General features: G+C 42.1%; 1 protein-coding gene across 3 annotated transcripts in view; it reads right to left on the reverse strand.

Moving 5' to 3' along the window:
- The window catches only part of ARAP2 (ArfGAP with RhoGAP domain, ankyrin repeat and PH domain 2), a 138,078-nt gene extending 123,739 nt beyond the window's left edge, over positions 1 to 14,339 (reverse strand). For all 3 annotated transcript variants that reach the window (XR_016281281.1, XM_089525069.1, XM_089525070.1), the window contains exon 1: positions 14,150 to 14,339. The gene's annotated coding sequence lies outside the window, so the exon portion shown is untranslated. The remainder of the gene's footprint in view (positions 1 to 14,149) is intronic.
- Between the last annotated feature and the right edge of the window lie 11,823 nt (positions 14,340 to 26,162).

The following is a 26,162-nucleotide window of genomic DNA, read 5'->3' on the forward strand; positions in this document are numbered from 1 at the left end:
AAAGCCCCCTCTGAACAAATCTTGCCAAGAAAACCCCATGGTAAGTTCACCTTAGAATCACCAGAACTCAGAAACAAGTTGAAAGCACACAACAGCAAACCTTTGTTAGCAACTTAAATAATTAGTCTCATGTCAGATAGCAAGCTGATCCGTCCACTTCAATCACTGTGATGGGCTTTGGGGGTGAGAAAGAGATAGGTGAGAAAGACCAAATTTCTAGCCATGTGTGCTCAAAGGTTGTCATAGAAAGAAGTTTCATTCTCACAGGCTTCATTAACTGAGAGTCACCTTTCCAGTTATTATGTATAAATTGGCACATAGCTATTATGTACATATTAATGATGCCTAAATACTCCAAAGACACCAAATGCTGTCTGATCTTGGAAGCTAAGCAGGGTCAGCCTTTGTTAGTACTTGGATGGGAGATCATGACTGAATACTATGTGCTGTGGGCTATATTTCAAAGGAAGAAATTAGCTAACCACCCTTGAAGCTCTGGTGGTGCAGTGGTTAAATGCCTGTACTGCAGCCACTCACTCAAAACCATAAGGTTGCGAGTTCAATACCAGTGAAAGGGCTCAAGCTTTACTCAGGTTTGCATCCTTCCGAGGTCGCCAGATTGTTGGGGGCAATTAGCTTACAACTGTAAACCACTTAGACACTATTAGTTCAGTATGAAGTGGTATATAAATGAAGCTGTTTGTTTTGTTTGAATGTTCCTTATGTAAGAAAGCCCTATGAAATTCATGGGGTGGCAGGTGACTTGAAGGCACATAAGCTGGAGGGTCAATTGCTGCACTCCATAAGGCACTACCAGACATTTTAACATACTTCCACCAATGCTACCCAGAAACTGATCCCTCTCTTTCCCTTCATGCCACTTTTTGGCACTGTTGCAGTCCTTTGCTCACTCACATCTTCCTTTCCTTAACTTGGGCCCCAGTTCTGCTCTCATATGCAGCAAAGCACTAAAAAATCTTTAGTTTTCAACACTGCAGAATTTATGCAATGTTACATTATTACTTCCTTTGAAATTCACAGATTTTACAATAGATGTCCAAAACAACTGAGAAATAACATTACCAAAAATAATCTTCAAGACACCCAGGCTAGACTTGCACCTGCTTACACATACTGCCCTCCCCCTATCTTGTTGACCCTGCTTTCAGTCAAATCCCAGCAAATATTATATATATATGCATCAAATTTGTATCACTGGTAAAATTTAGTGATGTAATCTGGACTCATATATTTTCTTATTTAAAAGATTGAGTCTTTGTTCATCAGTACACCCATGGCTTCTTCATAAGTATCCACTTCATGCAGAAGTACCTGTGTGTGCTTTTTGTATATCTAGGAAAGTCAACAAGAATCTTTAAACTATAGGCCAGGTTTCATAACCAACTGCAACTATTTTTTTCTACTACTGTGTAGGAATGTACAAAATACCCCTAAGCATATTTTCCCAAAGCATGGGCAACCAAATGCTCTCCTTGAAGAATTAAGAAAGGCATATGGACCAAATGGCATTATTCCGCCAAAGGCCATTGGCCCAAATGACTGAAAGTAGAATGATGCTTTGGCCAAAGAATCCCACCTTTTCCCCAATTCAGGATTCAAAACAGCTTACAACAAATTAAGAAAGAGATTGGTAAAAATGCACAAGATACAAAAGTGAAAACAAGGTTAAACAATCAAAAAGATTAAAACCAGTTTAAAACATACAACATTAAATGTACACACACAGACAGACAGGGGCTCAACAATTAGGAAGATCCAGTTCAGTAAGTTGAGCCTTATACAGTCACTTGTCAAATACTCATCAGAACAGAAAAGTCTTTACTTATCTGGGAAAAGTAAGTAAGGAGGATGCCAGTCTAACTCCTTTATTCCCATAAAGCAAAAATTTGCAATTAAAATAATTCTACCCTGCATGTTCTTTGCCAATGGCAGGCTCTCCCTTCTTTGTGCACAGCCTAGCAAGAACCTGCTTTTAACATCAGAGCTAGAAGGTCAAGAGAATACAATCTGTTTTACTGCAAGCAATGAAAACCATTTTCAGTTGTTTGTTTGCTTTCCTCCTTCTAGTGATGCAGCCCAGCTGCAGCAAAAGCAACAAGGTGTCTCATAGCATCTTCGTAACAAACCAAGGACTTGACTTCATCCGACACAGCAAGTTTACATCCTGTATTTCATCTGTCCATCTTTAAAGTTATGCAAGATTGTTGGGTTTAACTTTTCCCCCTTCTAAGCTCCCATTTGTAGCAGCTCCCCTGATAACAAATGAGTGGCCCTTTGTTCTCTAACCATCCTTCAGAGGACAGAGGGAGGGATCTGATGGAAAAGTTCTCAAGGTTTTTCATTGTTTGTAAGAGGGTAAGTATGGGGTGAGAGAGGCTGACAGGGTAGACAGTTAAAAGCTCAACAGAGTTGTAGAGGGCATTTATTGAAGAACAAGGAGGAGGAGATTTTGTACAGCATTTTTAAGTATTCTGCCCTGCTTAACTGCAATCTTTACATATAACAGAATACTGCAAGGTAAGACATTATATCGCCTGTCTTGCAGCAGAGACCACTGAGACCTGGAGCCCATTCACACTACAGAATTATAGCATTGTTCTTCCACTTTAACTACCATGATTCCAGCCCACAGTATCCTGGACTTTGTAGTTTGATTGAGCATCAGAAGAGTTCAATGGCTGGTAATGCTAAATGCCCCCATAAATGGCCACTCTCAGCATGCCATAGGATGCAGCCATGGCAGTTATAGGTGTATAACAGCACTTTAATAGGGTAGTGTGAGTGGCCCTCAAGAGAGAATGGTTCGCCTCAGCACAGATATGACACAGACTTTTCATTCACAGCCCACACAAACTTTTACTATTACATGAACTCTTTCATAGCTGATTATGAAAAAAATACTAGCAACAGATTGTAGTTTCCATGTCCATAGACAGATGAATCTCAGCTGGTGTTTAGTATAAACTTTAAAGGAGTTAAAAGTGTTGAATTCTGTCCTCAAAATAAACATTTTAAAAGTGACATTTGTGGTTTTCCTCCTTATTTCCATCATGTGCTTGTTCTCTTTTCTTAAAAATGAGGAAGGAAAAGGGAGGGAAAAAAGGAATGTGGTAGCACCTTTAAGACTAACTGGTTTTTATTTTAGCATATACATTTTCATGTACAGTTGCCCTCCTAACTCATGGATCTCAAAACCATGATCCTGGAAATCCACGGAGGGACAACCTCCACAATTTTAATGGGCTGCGCCCCTGTGCAAGTCCACACACATGTGCATTCAGGCCATTCAGGCCTATGGGACTTGAATATGCACGAATCTCCATTTTCACAGGGGGTCCAGAACAGATCCCCCACAAAAACGGAGGGCCAACTGTATATAAATAGAAATGACCACACTGCTTCCCCCTCTTTTTCCTTTGCAGCTTTAAGAGACTAACATAGCTACTTCGCTGAAAAAAAATCTCTTTTCTAGTTTGCCTTCATCCCTTGTAAACTTAGGTTTTGTAAATCTGTGTTCCACTCCTGTTCCTAGCCACCTATGTTCCTGATCCCAACAGCATATGGTACTACTGTGGTCTCAACTGGTGGACTAGGGATAGCACAGGAAGATGAGAAAGTCCTTGGCAGTGTCCATGTCAGGAGGGAAAAAAATCCACTCCAGTTTTGAGTGACCCTTAAAGGAGCTATCCAAGGTATTTAACCCTATCCCTAAAACAGATTCTGTGCCTTGGATACCTCCTTTCAAGTACAGACCAGCAGCTCCTAAACTGTGCATTGCAGCATCCATGAGCACAACATCAAGTTCACATAGGTGACATGGGATACTCATCTCCTTTATTAGAAAACAGCTTAAAGGCTGCTGCTAAGTGTGGCTCATTCTCCATCAAAGGAAGGAAGGAAGAGGAAGAGGAGGACACCTCCTTTCTCCAGAATGAAGTAGGAAAGGGCCCCCACTCCCCCGTCACTGAAAATGGCATCCCATAAACCATACCCCAATACAACAGGTAATCTAGTGAAAGCATCTTGAGGCCCATCAATCAGCCAAACTTCTCAGTTTTTATTAGCTCAGGGAAAGAGGAAAGAGCTGTCTTTATAAACTTTGTTGCTATTGTGCACCTTCAAATCATTTCCAACTTATGACAACCCTAAGGCAAACCTATCATAGGGTTTTCTTGGCAAGTTTCTTCAGAGGGGGTTTGCCACTGTTATCATACAAGGCTGAGACAGTGTGACTTGCCTAAGGTCAGCCAGTGCGTTTCCATGGCCAAGCCGAAATAAAATACCATAGCTTTTTTTGTTTCATCCTGATCTCTCCCTTAGGTATTCAGAGCAGCCTACAAGCTAGTCGCTCCCGCTGTTATCCTCACAGCTATATCAATATACAGTCGATCCTTCATATACACAGATTTTTTTATACACAGATTCAAGCATCCACGGTTTGAAAATATTAATATATATATATATAAATTTCAAATATCAAACCCTGATTTTCCAATTTTTATAAGAGACACCATTTTGCTATGTCATTATATTTAACGGGACTTGAGCATCCATGGATTTTGTTATCCACAGGGGATCTTGGAACCAAACCCCAGTGCATAACAAGGGTCCACTGTACGCAGAACTAAGTAGGAATGTTAAGACAACAGGAATGAAGAAAAACCTAGTGACACAGAGAGAAGACACAAGACCCATTCACATTAAATAATTATAAGTTTATGATTCTACATTAATTGCCATGGTTCTGTCCTATGGAATTCTGGGATTTGCAGTTTTGGGAAGATCATTTAGAATTCTCAGCCAGAGCATTCCAATGCCTTAACAAAGTACAGCTCCCAGGTTTCCACAGGGTGCAGCTATGGCAGTTAAAGTAGAGTAACAGTGCTACAACTGTGTAGTATATACATAATTTTAGCCTCAACAAATGGAACTGTTAAGTATTTCTTTAAGCCTGGGACAGCATGAACACACCACTAAAACACTAAGGGTAGCATGAGCCAGAAAAGTTTGGGAACCTCTGATTTAGACTAAAACACAGAATGATTTCAGTGATTGCACACTGAAAACAAAGGGCACCAGCTCTCACTGGTAAATATGCAATTCTCTCTCCATTAGAAACCAGACAGGCTTGCAACACAAAATCAAATCTAATCAGAGCAAACATCATTGGAAATACAAGACCACAACACAAACAGCAAAATTAGCTATCCCTCCTATGCCTAGAAAAAGATCAGGGGCTGGCGGAGAGAGAAGAAACTCTATTGAGATGGAAATTCAAATGACAAAGCAAACAAAGGAATGCACAGGAACAGACATGAAGAGTACAGGAAGTAAAAAGGAGATTTTTACAACACTACGGCCAATCCCCGTTTAGCCAGCAGAGATTGCCAAGACTGGTGACAGAGTAACAGTGGACAATTTCATGGTGTAGTGATTTGAATGCTGGACTGCAACTCTGGAGACCAGGGTGTAATTCCCAGCTCAGCCATGGAAACCCACTGGGTGACCTTGGACAAGGCACATACTCTCGGCCTCAGGGGAAAGCAACGGCAAACCTACAAATCTTGCCGAAAAAAGCTCATGATAGGTTTGCCTTAGAGTCACCATAAGTTGAAAAAGACTTGAAGGCACACAACAACAAAAAATATAGCTCCCTGATTTAAAAAAAAAATGCTATCAATTGGGCAAATTACAATGTTTCCTCCTTACTAGTGACTCTGCCCAGAACTCTGGTCACTAAAATGAAATTCTTGGCTGCCATGGCAGATGTGGCAAACATACTCACAGACATGTAATGCCAGGACTGCAAAGATCTGCCTCTCCATAGGTGGAAGATGTGGGCCAAGTGACAGGAGCATGGAGGATGGGGCATTACTAGCTGCACATCTCCACATTCCCCTCATGTACAGTTTTTCTAACTGTGGGAGACAGATAATGTCTCCACAGGACTCTTATCATCTGGTGATGGAGAATTAGTGACCTCATAGCTTCCTGGTTTATCAGTCCTTGTTTGGCAGCCAGGCTTGCTTGTTTAGCGCTGTTTATGACTGTTTCATATTATGCTTGGGAAAATGTATTGTTCCTTGATTCCATAAAAATCCTCTCTATTTCTGAGATATAAAAAAGTACTCAAAACCCTTTACATTTACATGCAGTTGACCCCCCCCCCACTCAACATAGTATATTAATAAAAACAGGTTTTTTTAACTTAGTGTACATATTTTCATGTATATTCATATCCATGTACATTCATATTTAACGTTTTTAAAATAACATCATTCAAATTAACAGTTTATTTGAATAGTTTTATTTAAATTCAATATTTAACCCAACACATGTGTAAACTCTGCATAGTAAAAAGTTTGGGAGGAGGATTGAGGATGGCCTCAATGTCTTGGACCCCCCTTGAGTAACTCTCACCCACCCCTAGGAGTCCCACCTCACCATTTGACAACCATTTTAATACATTATTTCTTTTCTATTTACATTTGAATATGTAAAGACTGAACTGGTACTGCTGGTTAAAAAGTGATACTGTTTTGTTTTTGTTTTTGCTTTTACCATTATTCCTTGCATAGCTATCACCAGAAAGAAAGAATACTTTCTTGGGAAGAATCTGTTTTGGTTTATTTATTGCATTTACATCACACTTTTCCTTCAAGAAACACAAGGCAGTATACCAGGTTGCAACTGGAATTTTATCCTGACAACTGTTCTGTAAAGAAATGTTATGATATGCAGACTTCAGCCAGTGGGCTTCATGGGTAAGTGTGCATTTGAAACTGGACCTCTGCAGTCCTAGTCTGATACTTTAACCACTACACTACTCTGGCACAGCCATGTGAAATAGCTTCAGTAGTCATTACGCATGGCCCAGTTTACACCTATGCCATCAAATGCAGACCCACTCATGTAAAGTAACTATTAGCTAATGCGGAGGGGGGGGGGGCAGTTTAACTCATAGTCCAAAAATAGGAGATGGTCTGGGGACTATAGAGTCACCAGTCTCTACAGCCCCAGAGTATCTCTTATTTGCAATTTTGGCAAAAGTTACCCTCAAACCACCACAGCAGACATGAAAATGGAGCAGTTTCATTTAATACCTACTCATTTAATACCTACCACAACACCACAAGATTGGGGAAAGTGGCCAAAAACCCATCAAAAAATAAAAGTAAATTAAAAGAAGTCACTTCTAGTTTTTATTTCTGAGGAAAACAATGGCAAATCACCTCTGACCGTTCCTTACCTAAGAAACACCTATGACATTTACAGGGCTGCCAGATATCAAGAGGATACTTGAAGTCAGGAGTGCACGCACATTAATGCAACTCACCAATAGGGCTGCAGGGTGCAAACCCTAGGACAGCTGCCTACTCCCGCAACAGACAAAATTATCTGACATCACTCCAACCCTTGGATCTGTATACAGTCAACCATATATTGCCCAAATGTGAACAGGCTGCTTGTCTGGCCATGAGGCCCCTTCACAACTACTAAACCAGGAAGACTACAATTAGCCACGTTCAATCCAAACCTGGGACCATTTGACACTGCACAATTATAGCACTATTATTCCACTTTAACTGCCATGGCAACAGCCTGTGGATTCCTGGGACTGGCAGTTTAGGGAGAGGTACTTAGAATTCTCTTCTAGAAAGCTCTAGTACCTGACCAAACTGCAATCCACTGGGTGTAACCATGGCACCTAAACTGTAGTCATCGTGCTATAATTGTAGAGTGTGAAACAGCCCCAGGACTCTGCGATTACCAGCTTCAGAACAAGCCACGAGAGGCCTGTGTGAGTGAATAAAAGGCATATAAAGGTGATTTACAAAGCTGTTCTTCCACACTTCAGATGCATGTTCCTTGAGAATCTCTAGCACTACTACAATGGAGGAAAAGCTTTATCAGCCCTTCTGACGGAATTCAATTTCACACAATCACACCCATGTAACTGAAGAGTCTTTCATTCCCTGGACAACATTTAGAGCATTTCTTACAACATGTATTTGCCTAAAGCTCAACTGGATGTGTCACTTCTGATTATCAGAGTTATTTAAGCAGTAACCATGGCTCCTTACACCTTTTCATCTCAGCCCCTCCCTGGTGGGAAAGCAACTACAGGGCTAAAACCAACCCTGCCTCTCAGTTTCCAAGCTTGACAAACTGGTATATTACTTGCTGCTTTCTGTAACACATTTTATAGGTCATAAAATGAATACATTTGATTAAAATGTCAAACAGATTCAAGTGTGAGGAGTGAGCCCTGTTGGGGGTATTGTCTCTTGGGTAAAAACGGATGGCCTAAACCATTCAGGTCGTGACACAAGTTACATACTTGCTACACAGTCTCTAGTGAGGCCACCCTATACTATGCTACACTTTTAGGGAAGTTTTGAAAAACAAAATTATTGTCCATAAAGAGAATGGAGACCTGACAGGAGAAACAAAGGTAGTGTTGTTAGATTGCAGCTCCTCCCATCCTTCACCATTAACCATGTTGGCCAGCACTGATGGGACTTGCAATACCACACCCCAGCCACATGTTCCCTATCCTAGAGGGTTGTGAGGGAATGAAATATATATGAAACCACAGTACAAAGCTGACATCCCTCATAATGATGAGATGGCTAGTGTTTTAGCATATATAAAAGACTTCTCCATCTGTAGTAAATTTTATGGAATGGGACATGGCCATCCAGCTGTCTTAAGAAAACAAGGCAAGTGTGAAATAGCAAAAAGAGAGATGATTCTTGCTACACAAATACAACCAGTGTTTAAAGATCTTTTAAAACTTCAAAGAAAATCTCTGTTCCAAAAATGAATCCCCTCCCATTATGTGTCATGTACCACTCAGCCCATTTGATTATTATTAACAATTTATTTTAATTGACAAATTTTTAATTGTAATGTAATGTGTTTAATTCCTTTTTTGGGAGGACGGGAATATTATATGTACAATATATTGTATAATGGACTGATTTTAGTGGTAAGCCACTTTGATTATTTGGCAACAGAAAAGCAGGGTATAAAGTTTTTATTATTTTTATTATTTTATGTTCCATTGGCAAACTAAGGCCTGTTCTGAAAGAGATATTAAACCTCAAGTGCTAAAACATCCTTGACAATTGCTGAGCCTTAACTATGTGAAATCAGGCCTGTCAATAACAACAACAAGAACCTACTGTTAGATTTTAGCTTATGTTCTGTTGGCAGCCCGTTGCACATATTTTCTGTTACATTAAGGGCCCTTTCACGCCACATAGTTATAGCGCAACGATTCTACTTTAACTGCTATGACTACACGCTAATAAATGCTGAGGTTTGCAGGTTGGGAAGGAGTACTTAGAAGTCTCAGCCATAGAGCTGTAATGTCTCACAAACCTTAGAAGTCTATAGGATGCACCAGATCACAGTGATGTAACTGTGGCCCCAGAATGATTCCAGACAAAAACAAGTTTTATAAAAGAAAGAAGAAAATAATTGTTTCTATCCAGAATGTGAGAAAGTTACTTTTTGGACTGGAACCTCCATAATCCCAAATCACCATGGCCACAGCTGCATAGGGAATTTGGTAAACTGTAGTCTAAAAAAGTATTCCATAAGTAGAAAACTGATATGTTTCTGCAGTCCTAATACGACAGAAGGAGGATAACATCATTCTCCCCTCCCCCCCGGCCCCGGTTTGTCTCCCTGCAATCTCCAACCAGTGATCAAGGATAATGAGACAAATCCCCTCACGCGTGTACATGCACACACACACAGAGCCATGTCCTGGGACATGGTGACAAATCCTTATCAAATCCCTTACAGCATGAAAGAATGTTCTGAACATCGCATATAAACAAAGATAGATATAGATACTGGCAAATGAAACAGATCTCTTCTTCATGCTACAACATAGTTATAGCACTTCAATCCCACTCTGACTGCTCTGTTCCATGGGGTCCAGAGATCTGTAGTTTTGTGATGCAATTAAGATTCTCTACCAGAGAGCTCTGTGCTTCACCAAACTAAAAATCCCAGGAATCTATGGGATGAGGCCCTGACAGCTAAAGCGTGATCAAAGCACTGTAACAGCGTGGTATGACAGAGATTGGAGGCAACTTGTTCAGTTCCGCCTTCTGCAAATGCAATTTGTTACAGCAGAAAACCAAATGTCAAGTTGTTCCACTGTTCCAAGAGGAATCAGCATCCCCCAAGATGGTCATTCCACTCGCAGTGCAGCTACAATTCATGTGTGCAAAGCTTTAAAAATAGTGAGCCATTGATAAATAAAGGTATTCTCTCACGCTAAATAACCCATGAGAACTATCAGTTGTTGTAAGATGAACAGCAGGCAGCATTTCACAATTAAAATGCTAAGAATCTTGCAATGGCAAGAATACTTAAGGATTTCCACTCCCTGACAAACACTTACAGGAAGCTGGCATCTTGTGCTCTTTAAGGAGCATTATATGTCAAAGGAAAAGCCAGGGAAACTAGTCCCCAAGGAGGAACAAATGGGGGTTACAGAGACAGCTCACTGTGAATAAGCAGCAACTCAGCTCAAGAGTGAAGTGGAGGCTGGAAAACAATTGCTTAACTGCTGCTACAGCTCTGCTGTTTTAGCAATTTACACTTTGTGCTCCCTGAATGCCTCCAGTCCCACATGTATGGGCTTGTCTGTTGCAACAAGATTGCTTACAAGTAAAATGCTTTCAAGAGTCACAGCCTTGCCCACTCACTCCCTTTCCCTGGAAAACAACTGTCCTGATTTGGAAAGGGCATTCCAGTTAAGTTTGGGAGGGGGGCTGCCAAAAAAAAAAAAAAAAACCCCACTTAACCTGGACTAATCGATTTTGGGTATATTTCCAAGTTTTTCTAAAAGATTTGCATCCTCAACTGTGTGAATAACTAAAGCAAATAGAGCCAGGCTAAACCAGGATAAAATTCTGCATGCCTTGAATGTGTTTCCAATACATTTGCATCATCGACTCCATCTTTATTTGAGTGCTGACACATGTGAGCAACTAAACACGTGGTGGAACTGCATCTCTGCATATTTTGTCCTGGTTTATCCTGGGTCTATTTGCTTTAGTTATTCACAGTCGACAATGCGAATCTTTTAGAAAAACATGGGAAAATATCCAAAATTGATTCGTCTAAGTTAAGTGTGAACAACAAAACCGGAATGCATAATTTAGATTATTCACATGGTCATGTTAAAACAAAAAAATTCTGAATAATCCTTCAGATGGTGTTTGGTCACACATGTCCTAGTTTTCATCTGTGAAATGTTGGAGAATATGTAAAACAGTAACTGGGGGACTCATATAAAGTGCACTGTGAAGCCACTCAGGAATTTCTGATATATTCCAATCCTTAAGGAAAGTGTTTATGGACTACAACTCCCAGAATGCCCCAAATCAATGGGGTAGTCTGGGAGTTGTAATCCCCAACAGTAACTTTTCCAAGCCTTGATATAGTCTGATTTTGTGCACAGCAAGACTAGGGTTGCCATATCCCGCCAGGGGGCGGGACAATCCCGGTTTGGGCGGTGCCAACCCAGTCCTAGTCCGGTTTGGTGCCCAAACAGGGACGGCACCGCCCACCGCGGCCACCTCAGGCCCCGCGGCGGCTCCAAGGCCTTGCTGAGGCCTGGGAAGGCTCTCCGCGGTTGGAGCTCCAGCTAGGCTCCCTCCCAGGCCGGGAGGAGGAGGAGGAAGCCTGGCACCGCGGCGATCGCCGCGATGCCAAGCTTCCCCACGCCCTTCCCGGCCTGGGAGCAGGCCTAGGCTCCCTCCCAGGCCGGGAGGAGGAGGAGGAAGCCTGGCACCGCGGCGATCGCCGCGATGCCAAGCTTCCCCGTGCCCTTCCCGGCCTGGGAGCAGGCCTAGGCTCCCTCCCAGGCCGGGAGGAGGAGGAGGAAGCCTGGCACCGCGGCGTTCGCCGCGATGCCAAGCTTCCCCGCGCCCTTCCCGGCCTGGGAGCAGGCCTAGGCTCCCTCCCAGGCCAGGAGGAGGAGGAGGAGGACAAAGTTTAAAAATCTAGGACTTTTTTTTTTAATTTCCTAGCCAGGAAATTTAAAAAAAAAAATGTCCTACATTTTCAAACCTTGTCCTACATTTGTCCCGGTTTGGAGGTCCTCCATTATGGCAACCCTAAGCAAGACTGATCTCTTGCACCACAAGCAGGCTGAGCCATAAGCAACCCTGGAATAAATTAAGTACTGTAATGAAGAAAATTCCTCATTAACCAGTGATGGCAGACCTATTCTCCGCTTTCAAATATACAGATGGTGAGAATAAAGAGCTGAGCAGCCAGTCCAAACTTGTAGTTATCCTCACTTGCCACCTCAGCAAAACAGCAAATACCCATCAACAAGGGTTGCCACATTAGAGGAATAGCCCTTCTCCTCCTCCTGTACCTTAACTAGAAACAGAAATGTTATAAGCAGGGCCTTTCCTGATAGGAGAAATGATGATGATGATGATGATGATGATGATGATGATGATGATGGGGGGAAATGGTTACAGTGCTCAGCTGTAAACTGTAGGCTGCCCTATGCAGAACTTTGGGCTTCCCAATACCACTGAAAACATTGATGAAAACCAACAATGAATTCTTTAGGTGACCTTAAGAAAGCTCTTCTCTCTCAGAAGAGGCCTCTCTGCCTCTAATATTCAGTGTTGCCAATTTCCGGGGAATTCCCTGGAATCCACAGAATTTAATTAATTCCTTTCTGGGAATTTTGACTGAATAATAATAATAATCAATATTGAGGAATTCTAGGGGTTTTGGTAAAACATTCAGGGGAATATCTTCAAGGTTTGTTGGCAACACTGATAATATTGCCTACCTTTCAGGGTTGTTGTAACAATTATTAATACCGAAGAGGTCTGAAAAACTATTATTGCTTGTATTAAAAGCATCATTAAAGCTGAACAACTCTCTCTTTTTTTTTCCTTTTCTTTTTTATGCGGGCAAATAGAAGAGGAAAGGCACAGATCCAGACCAGGGGAAGAAAACTAAAACACAGAAGGAAATCTTATGTGCATTTACTCTCATGACCTCCCCCCCCCCCCCCAATGCTTTGAAAGTCCAAACCATGGCCACAATTGTTGTTGTTGTGTCTTCAAGTCACTTCTGACTTATGGTGACCCTTAGGAGGACCCATCTTGGGGCTTTGCCATTGCCTTCCCCTGAGGCTGAGAGTATGTAGCTTGCCCAAGGTGTTTCATTGCTGAACCTGGGAACTGAGCCTTGGTCTCCAGAGTCGCAGTTTGACACACAAACCATGACAACACAGTGGCTCTCTGGCTCAAATTAGACTTGTGAGAAACAGTGGGGTGTAGTGGTTTGAGCACTGGACTACAACTCTGGAGAGCAGGGTTCGAATCCCTTCTGCTTGGCCATGGAGCTCACTGGGTGACCTTGGGCAAGACACACTCTCTCAGCCTCAGAGGAAGCCAATGGCAAATCCCTTAGGAAGAAATGTGCCAAGAAACCCCTAAGATGGGGTTGCCACGAGTCAAAAAAGTGACTTGGAGGCACACAGCAACAACAGCAACATTTGTAAACAGTCAGTTGGCTTCCATCAAGATGCACATTAGCTTTCCCTCTGAGTGCATCTACAGTGGAGGCATAATGCAGTTTGGCATCACTTTAAGTGCTGTAGCTGGGATCCTGGGATTTGTGGGTTTTGCAAGCCCTTCTCTGCCAGAGAGTGCCGGTGCCTCACAAAACTACAAATCCCAGGAGAGGAGAGAAACTGAAATGAGGGCAAAATGTAGGCCATTCAAAAAAAAAAAAGGGGGGAACATGACAAAAACACAGCTAAAAGCACTCCTCTAAAGAGAAACCCATGCTTCTTGGTCCTGCTCAAAATGGAGGGCGTTTTGAAATCCCTCCTGGACAGAAGGTTGAAATGTAAGTCCAAGGAAAACGCCTGGCCATTCTGTATAGCATGGAGCCCTGGATGTGAAAGTGGTGTCAAACTGCTTTCTTTCTGGAGTGCAGATGCACCCTGTCTTTCTATAATGCTATCTGATGGGTGTGTGTGTGTGTGTGTGTGTCCCAGCAAACCCAAGAATTAGAGCTGAGAAGCCAAAGAACTTCAAGTCACCCTCCCCTTAAAACTTACCTCCCAACTCTTCTTGTTGTTGTTGTTTATTGGGGGGGACGCAATTCCCTCCAGGAGAAGAAAGGAAGCCACTGGGCGCCCCCCTTCCCTCTTTTGCTTTCCTTTTGCTTCCTCCCTGCCTCACACTTTCTTCTTTCTCGCTTGGACTTTGTTGGTTCAAGGAGGGAAGGGCTTGAGGGAGAGGCAGGGAAAGGTGTGGAAGGGACACCTGAGGAGGAGCCAGGCTGCCTGCCTAGTGCCTCCCTTCCCTTCCTTCCCAGGAGAAGGGCCTCCTCCTCTTCCCCCGCCTTTAAAAGCCTCCTTGCTAGGCAGCAATTCAACCAAAGGCACTTTTGCTCTGGCCCAGGGAGGAAGTGAATCAAGCCAGAAGCCTAGCCTGGATTTTCTTTGTGGTTAGAGGCATGGGCCCTTGTAACCAGGATTCAAATCCTGCCTCCAGCAGAAGAGTAGTATCACTGTAAAAACAACTGGGAAGAAGAGAGATAATAATAATATTAATAATAATAATAATAATAATAATAAATATTTATTTGTATCCCGCCTCTGCCTTTTGAGGACCCAGGCGGGTAACACAGCAGAAGTTCATACAAATAAATAAAACAATAGCAAAGAAAAACAATCCCCCAGCCCTCCAACCCTCCCTCCCTCCAGTATAAAATTACAACAATAAAAAACCATATAACTACAATGCAATTGCAGCAAAGGCCAGTCTGGGAAGGGCCTCTGGAAGAGGATAGTGTTTATCACCTTTTTATCCTTCATCGAGGGGTGAAATCTGGAGTCTCTTCCGATGTGGTTCCACATTTTTAGGGCGGCAGCTGGAAAAGTTCTCTGGGAAGTCACCACCAGTCTAGTTTTTCTTGACTGCAGTAAATTCATCCCAGAGGACCTGAGTGTGTGGGAAGGATTGTATGGGAGGAGGTGTTCCCTTAAGTAAGCTAGACCCAATCCAAGATCTTGTAGCACCTTTGAAACTGACTGAAAGAAAGCAATTGGCAGCACGAGCTTTTGTCGATTTCAGTCTACTCCCTCAGATGCATTTGATGGAGTGGGTCCACTCCACCAATGCATCTGAGGGAGTAGACTGAAATCGACAAAAGCTTGTGCTGCCAATTGCTTTCTTTCAGTGAATCTCAAAGGTGCTACAAGAGCTCTCGACGCACTGATTCTACAGACCAACCTGACTATATCTTTGAATTCTACCAACTGGGAATAGGGTTTCTTTGCTGGTCTCTTGCAACAGGGACCACTGGGTAGAGCGTGGTGGTTTTTGGGGGGCAGCCAATTTGAGGTGCCCTGACACTGATATTGTTTTGGGCTTCTTTGTTGCCAAGGAAAACTACCTGTCAGGTTGTTCCGCTTTAGGAAGCAGGCTGGCCCTGAGTACTGTGACTTGGGATGAGGTGTCATTTTCAGACAGATATATATATATATATATATATATATATATATATATATACATACATACACACACACACACACACACACACACACACCCTTGGCCAGGCCACTGTTTTTGTTGTTGTGTGCCTTCAGCAATTTCATGGGGCTGTTCGGAGGAAGTTTGCCGTTGCCATCTCAGGCGGAGAGAGTGTGACTTGCCCAGGGTCACCCAGTGGGTTTCCATTGCCAAGCCAGGATTGAAACGCTGGTCTCCCAGTGTCATAGTCCAATACCTATACCACTGCACCATGCTGGCCCTCTGATAACCTAAAAATCTATCAGTAGGCCCAGCTCAATCTTCTGTGCACTTTTCTTGCAAACAAACTGGGATGGGCTTTATTGTTGTTAAAAAGAATGATTTCTCACCAAATTTGTAGCCTCTACAGCAGCGTTTCTCAACCTGTGGGTCACAATCCCTTTGGGGGTCGAACGACCCTTTCATAGAAGTTGCCTAAGACCATCAAAAAACATATATTTCCGATGGTCCTAGGAACTGAGACACCACAATTTTATGGTTGGGGGTCACCGCAACACGAGGAACTGTATTAAAGGGTCGTGGCATTAGGAAGGTTGAGAACCACTGTTCTAGAGCAATGATTCTTAATTTCTTCTTTCGGTTAAGAAACTTATTTAATAATTCAAAGAACGCTAGAGATCCCACCCCGCCCCCCCTTCTCATAACATGGTGACATGTCTCTGTGGTATGTGACCACATGGCATAGCAACATAAAGATAAAGGTCTCAGGTACTAAAAGCCACACCAGAAAAGTACTGAAACAATATTTTAATAACATAATTTGAAGGGGGGAAAGAATTCACAACTATTTTTAAACTAACAGGAAGGAAGCGGGGGTGGAGCACATGTTTGCACTCAGTTCATGGACTCACTGACTCTCATTCATGGGCCCCTTACGAAACGCATTGATCCCAGATTAAGAAACTCTTCTGTAGTCTAGAGTATGTCTGACTGAAGCTGGAAAGACCAGCTTCTGATGTATGACACATAGAATCATACTGTTAAGCTCCAGAGAAATCTCACTGACTGACTGATTGATTTGATTTCTATTCCACCTTTCTCCCTATGCAGGATCCAGGGTAACCATACAAGTACTTTTGGAGTCAATCTTTTCCAGTTCCATAAGGATTTCTAAATATTTTTGCATGGAACCACATTGGATAACATGGGACAAGATCCAGAAGAATAGCTGTTACTTGATTTAAAATATACAGACAGGCACTTCGATTTCTTTTCTTTTGTTGTGACTATCTCTCAAGAAGCTTAATCTTATATACTTTCAAAAAAAATATACAAACAACATTTAATGAAAGAAACCTTGCCAACAGCCCAAATGCCTCACCTGCAGTCTTGAGCTACAAAACTTGCCAGGTAATGCTTATGGAGCTTCAGATAAGCCCTTATCACTGAGTAATGGCTGCAATCAAAATGCCCTTAAAGGCACAGCTCCAGGTGACACTTCAAAGGTTGGCCACCTTAACTTCACTCTAAAAATACATTTAATCCAAACCAGAAAGTATAATCTAGGAAACAGGGAGATTCCCATGCAGCAATGTCCATAAAATATAGGTCCCTATCTGTGTGTATTAAAATAGGAGGTTCACTATGTGTTATACCCACATTATGTCTGGTCCCAAAATACAATCCCACAATGCCATACATTCCAAATGTCCCAATTTTTCAGGGGCAGTTTTGATTAATGTTGTCCAATTTTTTTGGCTGCTTGTAAAATGTTCAGTCTCCTCTTCCCATTTCCCCCCTTTGTCTGTAGCTTAGTGTGATTGCTGCAAACTGAGTTCAAAGTGCAAAAGCAGTTTGTATACAAATTAAGTTAGCAGAGGAGAGGAGGGGGCAGACTCAGAGCCTTTTTCAATAGCCTTGGGCAAAAGCAAACTGCTTCTGCCTCTCCTAGTTTCTATATTCTTCCTCATTAATATTTTTTGTCACCTTGACCATACCCGGATGCTGCTGGACCACATGTATCCTGGTTTCCATCTGTGAAATGATGGTAGGTATACTATGCAGGTGGAAGAGATGTCAATACCCATTACTTTATTAGCCCAAGAAAGTGTGGAGAGGGAGAAGCTCACTCTGATATTGCTTGACCACACAGTCACTGTTTGCATCTGTGAAATATTTGAGTGTATGTGAACTTGGCAATTGGGGCATGCCATCAGCAACGTTGCAGTGCCACAATATGCATGGGACCAAAGGCAACCCTGCATGTTAGACTGTTTGGGCACATTGCTCTGTTTATCTGTAAACTCCTGTATGTTTTCTCTCATCAGTTTGTCCCACTGACAGCTTCAGGGATACACAACATGGGTCTGTACAGATAGGATAGCACCATATCACAGATTTTGTGAAGACATATCCAGGAGTAGCCATGTCGGCCATAAAGCAAAGTATAAGAACATCCAAAATCCACAAAACAGTGATACTTTTGGACCAACCAAAGTGCACAAAATACATGATGCAAGCTTTCAAAGGTTTTTCTTTATATTTCTATCAGAGTTTATATTTTGTTTCTGGACTTCATGACTCTTTGGTCCAAAACACACTACAGGAACAATTCATTTTGTGACCACTTTAACTGCCCTGGCTCAGTGCTAGGGAATCCTGGGAATTGTAGTTTATTGTGGCACCAGAGATCTCTAATAGAGAAGGCTAAATGTCTCACTGCACTGCAGTTCCCAAAATTCCCTAGAACTGAGTTAGGGCAGTTAAAGTGGTCTCAAACTCAATTATTTCTGCAGTGCGTTTTGGACCTTTGTCTCTCAAATCTCATATGGCCAAAACGAAGGAATGGCCTCTGCCTACATGGATATTCCTCTGTACCATCCTAACTGAGAACAGCAGTAAGAACATTTTGAAAAAATGCAGGGATGTGATTCTAACATTGCCATTCTTTTCTTTCTCCTGTATGATTTTTATCACCTTTGTTAAATTCCATTAGCAAGACAAAAAGAAACCTTCAAAAGCTTGCATCATGATGAAGAAGCCAGTGAGGCTTTGAAAGCTGAATGTACAATTGGGCCTCTGATATGCTTGAAAATATCAAAACAAATATAAGTTCTAAAGAGCAAACTTTGATTTTACCGTTTTATATCAGGTATACCATTTTACTGCACCATTGTATTAACAGGAATTGGGCATCCACGGATTTTGGAATCCATTGGAGATGTCCCAGAACTAAACCCCAGTGGATACGAAAGACCTGCTGTATCTTGGTCATTTTAGTTGGTCCAATAAAGGTATTGTTGCTTTGTGGATTTGGGATATTATTGTACAGATTTTCTGGTTTGAATTGTTACCTTCCAAGTATGGGGTTTGCAGTGATTGGTACTGAATTATTAATAATAAATATTATCATCATATTATATCATATTGCAGACATGGTGAGCACTGCAGCTCTCTAGACGTTGCTGAGCTGCAACTCTTGTGATCCCTTAGCTGTGAAGAGATGATGGAAATCTAGCATTGACTTACAGCATTATGATACTATTTTAATTGTCATGGTGCTATCCTATGGAATCCTGGGATTTGCAGTTTAGGGAGAGGTACTTAGAATTCACAATGAGAACTTCAGTGCCTCATCAAACTACAACCCCCAGAAATCCATATGATGGCCCCATGGCAATTAAAACAGTATCACAGTGCTATACAGTTGAACCTTCATATCCATGAGTGATCCATTATAGACCCCCTCCCCCTACAGATACAAAAAAATGTGGGACCGCAAGCCTTATTGTCCCTAATGGTGGTGCAGTGTGTACACAGCTGCTAGTGTGGTCATGTGCACACACCACTATTGAGACGACAGGGCTTGCCTGCCATGGATGCCCAAATCTGCAGATGGTAAACCTGCAGATGGTGAAGTCCCACAGTAATTTTATAGTGTGAAAGGATTTGTAGTGTTTTGGGCATGGCAGGTCAGTCACCAACAGGCTCTGTTTTTCACCCTTTGGACTCCAGGGGATAGAAAATCTTTTCTCCAGACCCAAGACAGCCCAAGGTCACCCAGTGGGTTTTATGGCTGAGGGGCAATCAAACCCTGCTCTTCAGAGGTATCTTTCAATGTTCGAATCACTAAACCATACTGGAGCAGTGCTATACAGAAAATGATATACATGTGGTTTCCCATCCTGCTAATGGTACACGTGTGGTTTCCTATCTCACCATTTATTTATTTTTATTTATTTTCATTATTAGTGTGCGCCTTCAAGTCATTTACAACATAATGATCTTTAAGTGAACCTGTTTTGGGGTTTTCTTAGCACGTTTGTTCAGAGGGGGTTTGCCATTCCTTTTCTCTGAGACTGAGAAAGTGTGGTTTGCCCAAGGTCACTGAGTGGATTTCCATGACCATGCAGGGACATGAACCCTGGTCTCCAGGGGGCAATATAACACTCAGACCATTACACCACACTAGTTTTCAGTGTTCTGGTCACTGCCCCAGCACACCTTTGTTGTTGTTGTTGTTATCCACCATCAAGTTGACCTCAACCCATGGTGACCCTGTAGATGAGACACCTCCAAGAACCTCTATCCTCCACTATTCTACTTAGTTCCTGCAAGCCCATGCCTGTGCCCCTCCTGATTGAGTCCATCCATCTGGCATGCAGTTTTCTTCTCTTTTTTCTCCTCTTTACCTTTCCTAGCATCCATGCCTTCTCATTATATGGCCAAAATATGTCAGCTTCAATTTAGTCATCTTGGCTTGTAAGGAGATCTCTGACTTGATACCAATGAAACAGTTGTGTACTTGTGGAGTGTTCTGCTGGTAAATCATAGATATTCTGTTAAAATGTCATTCATGGCAGCCATCAGGAACAATATAGGCACTTTTCCGCTTGAGGCCAAAGAGCAAATGGCACCTCCCTATACACTCAAGTCAAGGTATGTGGTACTCACAGCCTGATAGGTTATTTTGACATGTGAGGCAAAACATCCTGTAAACCTCTTTCCTCATACCTGGCAGTAAAAGTACAGTTTTAATAAAATAAATACCTAACAGTTTGTTGCCCTTCCATGCTCTTGGAGTAGCTACTTTTCTCTTCCTAATAATAGAGCCAGACATGCTAGCTGTATCTCTCACTGGTATAGCATGCTTTCACATATTCTGTACCCTTCTCAGCTAGTGGAGTTCAAGTACAGGATTGCTTTGGAGGTTTCTTTCTGCCGTCTAAATCTAGCATCAGTTCATGAAATAGCCGTCATTATTGCTGTGCTTCCATTATCCATATTCTCTGTTGTATATTTTGTATGGAATTCATTGCAAAGAAAGTTGTGTGTAGAAGGTTATTTTATGGTTTGACTCCTAGCGCAAAAGTTTATATGTATTCTTCCTCATTTTATAGAAATGAGAAAAGTGCCGTTTATCAGATTCTACAAGACATCATTCCTTGTGGTAACTGAATGGAAGTTTCAGTTTGCTATAAATTCACTCACACTGCAGCCAGGCTGAGCCAAGAAAAATCTTACAAAAATCAGAAAGGAAATTGCATTCCATGAACCTGATGCAATTCTGATATTGCGAGAGGAACAAGACAACATTATTCTAAGAGCTAACAATGTTCCCAGGGTGCACTCTGTTTGCAAATATCAGCTGACAGCTCTGAAAACACCAGAGATTTTATTATCTGATACTGTCCTTTTCTTCTTGCTTTCTGCATTAGCATCATTGGAAGAGATTTCTCTTTCTTTTAAAATATAAGAAAATACAATTGCCCATTTAAAAATTGATTCGAAATGGCATTTGCAAATCCATTGCAAATCATTTTCTTCAGCATTTCGTCAGTTTGCAAATGCTATGCACTGAAGAAATGAAGCAGATGAATAATAGGTTAGGAACTAAAGGATTGATCCTTCTCTCCAGATTTCAGAGTCACATCTGCTCAACTCATAGTTGTTTACATCTGCACATCAGTTCTATATATTGGCAATTTTGATGTAATTTCTTAAATGTGATTATTACATTGGGAAAAAGGCCGTCTAAAGCTCAGTGATAAGAATGTACACTTTGCATGTGCATGGTCTCAGATTCAATTTTTTGACAGTTTGAATGCCTAGGAAGCTGTTGTCATTTATCATGGACAACCTGTCCCAAAGAGATGTCATATAGATGTATCTGATTACAACTCTCATCATCACTAAGCAGTACATTCATCTGGACAATATTGGCTATAATATAACAGCTAGATCAGTGCTACTCAAACCTTTTTACTCTTGGGACCTCCTTTTACAACTATGTGTGGATGTTGCACACCCATCCACTTTATATAGTAGAATAAATAAAATATTTTGTTTGTTTTTGTATATTTAGTGTGTTTATTTTCATTTGCACATTCATGTGAGCCCTCCATCTCCACGGATTCTTTATCTACAGATTCAAGCGTCCATGGCTTGAAAATGTTCAAAAAATATATAAATTCTGAAAAGCAAACCACTATTTTGCCATTTTACATATGGGACACCATTTTGTCATCTATCCATTGTGTTTAATGGGACTTCAGCATCCACAGATTTTGGTAACTACAGGGGGTAGTGAAACCAAACCGCAGCAGCTATTATTATATTTATATTTAGCTGTATCCTGCTCTTTTCTCAGAGATTCCCACTAGCTGCCCAACTTCAAAAGACACATCAATCATTATGATGTAAGCAGCCAAGACTTACAAGCCGGGGGGGGGGGGGGGCTGAAATAGAGGGCATGTTCTGGAGAAGGAGGAGCCACGGGCTCAATCCAAGCATGGCAGGGGCAAGGGATATCCCCAGAGGTCCTCTCCGGACCTGTGCCACGCTTGGATCACTGGATCCCAGCATGGCAGGAGTGAGAGAGACCCCCAGGGGTTCTCTCCGAACACGTGCCATGCTTGGATCAAGCAATTCAAGCATGGTAGGGAGGAGGAAGACCCCCAGAGGTCCTCTCCAGACCCGTGCCATGCTTGGATCGCTGGATCCAAGCATGGCAGGGGTGAGGGAGACCCCTAGGGTCTCCTCGTCCTTCCCTGCCTAGGGTACCTTCCTTCATCACTAAATCCAAGCAATGGCAGGAGGAGGAGGTTGGGAATGGAGTGATGTGGGGAACGAGGCAGGAGGATGAAGGGGAGGACAATGAGTTTTTGTTTTTTGTTTTATATTAAATTGAAGTAAAGCAATCGATTGATTGCTTTAGCAACTACGTGCCTTTTCAAGTAGTTGCAAAAGCAATCAATTAAATATGTGTTCAATTTAATTTTAAAAAAACAAGTACAGCAGCAGCACTGAGAAGGAGGAAAATGGTGGATCTGTCAAAAACTGAAGAGGGATGGTAAACTCCCCTCTGCCATTTGTTCCTACCCTTCAGAAAGAATCTATTCTGATCTGTCGTTCCCACTTATGGAACTTGCTTCAGAATCTATTCTTCTCAAAAGAACCTCTTTTGAAGCACTCTTTGGAAACACCGTTTTTTTTTTTTTTTGCCTTTGCCTCGCTTCATCACAACAGGATTCGATCACATCGTGACAGAAATCGGTTTCAAATGGGAATTAGGGTCCTTTACAGAGAATGGCACTTTGCTGTATTTCATAGTGGGAGCATGCCCATGGTATTGTTGCACTGCAGTATCCACCATTTTTCACCATTGGCTACATGGGCTAAGGCTGCTGGGAAGTTCTCTGCCTGAGAATTCTAAATACCCCTCCTTAAAACTGCAAATCCCAGAATGCAACAGGAGGCAGCTAGAGCAGTCAAAGTGGAATAGTAGCACTTTAAGAGTATAGTGTGATAAACATCATAGTGTCTCACATCATTAAAAGTCCTGGTTTTAGTTTCCTTTCCTCGGTTCTTTTTTTTATTAGAATGCTTGCCTTACTTCTGTCTGGCACTGTGGAGGACTATAAGAAGCAAAATAGCATTCTTTATTTTATTGATATTGATGGTTTCTTTTGTTTTTATTGTTTGTGTTTCTGCCTGATCCTCATAAAGAGGCGAAAACAAAGAGGTTACTTATATTTCCAGTGTTCCTGACAGTGTAGCTTAGTTTGTAACAAAACATAACATTTTAAAAACAGTAAATTCGAGTTTTATTTTTTTCCCCGTCATTTATTCCCCACCTTTCCCCCAAGAACAGACTTTTATTTTCTGAATGAACTGTACTCTTAATGTAGCAAACATGATATTTTTATGCCAAGCCAAGTTATACATAATGCATTTTTATGTTCCTAAAGTAACAAAACAACTTTCTGTCTGTAAGTTGTACTCATATTGCATTTTTCATTTTTAAAAAAAAAATGGGAGGGGGAATTCCCCTATTATTTCAAAATTTCTACAAGTTTTATATCTGTACCCCCATCATAAGCAAGTACCTTATGGGAGCAATGTTATATCTTCTTTGTCAGTGGATGCTCAGTATTCTATGGCTCCTGGTGTCCACTAAGTATTCACAATCATTATTATTCCATGGTGAGGAGAGCTGTTGTAAATAGCCCTGGAGTCAACTTCAACTCATAGTGACCTGTGGATGAGTCAACTTCTCTACTCAGGTCCTGCAGTCTCAGGTTCATGGTTTTTGTCAGACACTGGCATCTCTGTACTGGGTGGCACCTGGTGCGAGGGTTCGGCTTCTGGGGCGCGGGACTTCCAGGGTGGCACATGCTCCCTCCCCACATGCCACGCCATCTGGGACAGCATGGGAGGAGCACACAGGGGGAACATGGGTATGGCATGAGGGGAGCGTATGGTGGGAGCACAGGGACAGCATGGGGGTGGGCACGGGGGGAGAGCAGGGATTTCATGGGGGAGAGCACAGGGAAGCACAGGGATGGTGCAGGGGGGATGGTGGAGGGAGTGGGAGTGAGTGGAGAGTGCACAAAGAGTGTGGGGATGAGAGGGTGTGGGGAGATTGGAAGGCATATGGAGGAGTGTGGGGGAGTGCAAGGATGGCACCAGGAGCATGTGCAGGGGTTGTGCAAGGGGGGGGAGCGCATGCTGGGATAGCCTGAGGAGAGTCCAACCACGTGTCACTCGGTGCAGGCTGCACCCCCGCACCCCCCTAATGACGCCACTGACTTTCCTGACTGAATGACCTGGCATGTGGTCTCCCTCTCCTTCTGCTACCATCTATCTTTCCTATCATCTATCTTGCCTTTTCTAATGATTTATGCCGTTTTATGATGTGACCAAAGTATGTATGACAGCTTGAGGGGGATAGCCCCATTTAATATTTTGTTTTAGTTTTAAAGGAGAGGTTGTGCTTCTGCAACCCTCCATGGAACCCCATGTCTGTCAGCACTGTGACATTATTTATTTATAGGATTTTTCTTTCAGCTCTCAACCCACCAGGGCCCCCCTGACAATGCACGATGGATACAAAACATTTAAAACATTAAATGTGCAAATACAAAACATTTTAAAATCAGAATAAAACTACTCTTTAAAAATATTCTTATAAACGCTGAGAGTTATAACAGACTAAGCCGTCATCCTTGATTTTAAGGATCAAAGGCCATGCAAGCATATACAGCTTTGGCTGTCTACTAGAAAATTGATAGGTATGGAGACAGTCTGGCTTCCCTTGGGAAGGAGTTTCATTGTTGGGGTGTTGCTACAGAGAAGGCTTGGCATGCATACTAACTAATGTAAAATAGATAATGTATTGCTACGCAGCACGTGCTCCAACATTTCACTGAAGAAAACCAGGACACATGTGGACAAACAACATCAGAGTGTGGTGAGGATGGCAAAAGGTATGAGGAGAGAGGCTGCAGCAGTTTGCCTTTTCTGGGCCTACTGAGAAGGGCAAGATTAGGCCTTCTCCCTTCCACACTGCTGAGTTAATTGAGTGCAAACTACTTTTGCACTTTGAACCCACTTTGTGGCACTTGAACCTGGGGACAACGTGAGAGAAGAGAGAAATTTAGATATTTTAAAAGCAATGGAAAAACTAGGTCAAAAGAAGATTAACTAGGACTGTCCCTGTAAAATCAGGGTAGTTGAAAGATATGCCGTTATGTGAAAGTAGCACAACCTGCACCCAATACTTGTGGAAATCTCCCTATAACCTAGCACTGGATCACATGTGCTTCACATATTCCTTACAGTGTCCAGTAGATGGCTCTGAAAGCTTAAGAGAAGGGCATAAAATGTTACTTGACTCTGGTTTTCCTTCTCAGCACCTGCTATTCAAAGACTTGGTGACCCTCACTCTTGTACTTCTATTTAACTATCAAGGGGCTTTCCTGTGACAAACAGAATGAATGTTTCCCATCTTTATTGCTTTAGTTCCTTTTCAGATTATTGAGACCATTCAGTCTCCTTTTCCAAGAAAAATACTTCTGAAAAATTCCTCCCACTCTTCCTTCTCTTTGTCTACAGCACTTTTCAAGAGAAGAAGAGATGAGAGATGAGAACAGTCTGTCATTGTATTCTAAAATTGGGTTATTAAGGTCAGATGAGCAAAGCAAACAAGGTCACAAAGAAGAGCATGTAATTCTAAAGAATACGTTCTTTGCCTCCTTATAATGATGTACTGAATGTTTCCTTTAATACTGTGTTGGTAAAAAGGGGTGAAGA

The sequence above is a fragment of the Sceloporus occidentalis genome, unplaced genomic scaffold, assembly GCF_023333645.1.
Source record: "Sceloporus occidentalis isolate IW3139 unplaced genomic scaffold, rSceOcc1.0.p SCAF_5, whole genome shotgun sequence".
NCBI lineage: Eukaryota > Metazoa > Chordata > Lepidosauria > Squamata > Phrynosomatidae > Sceloporus > Sceloporus occidentalis.